This window comes from Erpetoichthys calabaricus, chromosome 11, assembly GCF_900747795.2.
Source record: "Erpetoichthys calabaricus chromosome 11, fErpCal1.3, whole genome shotgun sequence".
Classification (NCBI taxonomy): domain Eukaryota; kingdom Metazoa; phylum Chordata; class Cladistia; order Polypteriformes; family Polypteridae; genus Erpetoichthys; species Erpetoichthys calabaricus.
Window position 1 is genome coordinate 43,712,447 of NC_041404.2, and position 2,466 is coordinate 43,714,912.

Here is a 2,466-nt window from a genome sequence, read left to right on the forward strand (position 1 = left end):
TCAAAGCCTACGTAACAGGAAGGCAAAGGTTTGTCAGTTTTGACAGTGGAAGCTCCAACCTGGCACAAGGAATTCCTCAAGGCTCTGTCTCCAGCCTTCTGCTCTTCTGTATTTAAATGCTTCCCCTTGGCCATATCATTTGTAGCTGTAAATTGGGTTAATTCTACGTGGGATATGCACATATCTATTTTAGGGTTGACACAGATTTCTGGACAAAGATGAAGGGAAAAGGATATCATTAGCAGGTGTGACTGAAAAGTAGCTCAGTTTTTTAAGTTGGGCTTTAACACCATTTAGCAAGACTTTAGTTTTACAGTAGTGTAAAAAGTGGAACATTTTTTTTTTTGTTCTTTATTTCGCCTTATACAATTTCTTGTATTAGGAAATTGTTAGTTTTCGCATATCCCTTGGGGTATGAGCGCAGGGTCGGCCATTGTACAGCACCCCTGGAGCAATTACAGGTTAAGGGTCTTGCTCAAGGGCCCAGCAGAGTAGGATCTCTTTTGGCAGTGATGGGGATTCGAACCAACAACCTTCTGGATGCCAGCGCAGATCCTTAGCCTCAGAGCCACCACTCCGCCCCAACTTAATCTAGCATTTAGGTGAAAGCTAATAAAAGTGAATTAACATTATTAGTACTTATTTGGCTGGCTTCTTTATCTTAGGAGACTTGCAACATTTCAGATACAACTAGTTAAATTTTAGTTTATTCCAGCTGGAGCACAGGCCAGTGACTAGATCAGGGGTACTCAATCACGGTCCTGGAGGGCTGCAGTGGCTGCAGGTTTTTGTTCTAACCCGGTTGCTTAATTAGAAAGCAATTCTTGCCAATAATTTAATTTCATGGCTTGTTAGTGCCTTTACTCTGCTATGTCAGGTGATTCTCATATCCTGGATTTTCTTCCTCTTTCTAAGGATATCATCCGAATGATCTGAACGCTAAAATGGATGAGTGATTCTTAGTCCTTCACTTTTTTCTCTTCACTTTCCTTCCAAATATTTAATTAAACCAATTAGTGCATGATAAAGACAGAGGTGAAAATGGTAACAAGCTAAATGGAGAAATGCTGGTCTCTTTTGTCATTTGCATGTTACTGCTAATAAGGAGCAATTAAAAACCAAGACTACAGCTGTTTAAGACTAAAATAAGCAATAAGGGTTCAAAATCTTAACGAGCGAGACAACTAAAGTGAAGCGGAAGTGTTACTTGAGCAGTAAGTGCTTCTTATTAAGCAATTGGGTTGGAGCAAAAACCTGCAGCCACTGCAGACCTCCAGGACCGTGATTGAGTACTCCTGGACTAGATCATGCTCACACAGTGGCAGTTATGTGATCTGAACTCAGCATCTCAAGGTTTGAAGTCCAAATACTCGACACTACACTAAACTTGCTGCCAGAACACACTTAGGGGTCCTCAGTAATGACCGGCTGGACTGAACTTTTAACACGGAAGAACTATAGAGGCAAAGAAAGAGCAGAGCAGACTCTTGAAGGGACTGCACTACTTTAATGTGGGTAGTGACATCCTTTACATGTTCTACAATTCTGTGATGGCCAGTGTGGCTGTCCCAGTAATACCACTTCAAGTAACCGACTCAACAAGCAGATTAAGAAGACGGGCTCAGTTATGTTACACTCTCTTCACCTGCTGGAATTAGTAGTGGAAAACAGAATGAGAACAAAACTGATGTGGAGCATTGTTCACAATGGCCATGATCTCTATGGCACATTAAGTACTTTCAACAAATTACTCAGGAAAAGTGTTGCTGGAAACACAACTGGGGCTGCTTTATCCTAACAGCAAAAAAGTCGACATAATGCCTCAATAATCACTGCAACTGCTCTCTTTAGCAGAGTCAGACTTTCTTTTCGTTCAAGTCATTCTGGTGTGTCTTTGTGGGGGGCGGATGTTAGAATAATTTATCTAAGATAAATATAACAATTTGCCCCAACAGAAGCTAACACTACCAAGTGATTAGTCATAATCATGAAGACATTTGTCTTCCGAAACGATGAATACATTACAAAAATGATATTAAACCATGCAGACCTGTACCCTTCATTTTGTGTGGGACCATGACAGTATGTGAGAAACATGAATCTGCAAGATCTACAATACAATGCCATACAACATGCACAGCTCCTTTTGTGAATATTAATGCAGTTTTAAATTAAAGTGCATATGCAATGGTTACTCGGGTAACATTGTGAATAAAATATACTTGCAAGATTTGCATTTCTGCTGTTAGGTTTTACATGCAAGATATTTTACCCTTACTACCGACTTTAAGTTTGACTGTGGTCAATTAAATCTTATTTTGTATTGCACTAACTTTGGTTCCATGTTAAAATAAAGTTCAAAAGGTAAAAAGCACACATCACAAACTACACCAAACTGAAATGTACTGTTATAATAAGCAAACTTTATGATATTAAGATTTCATACATTCCCAAGGACAAGAAAAA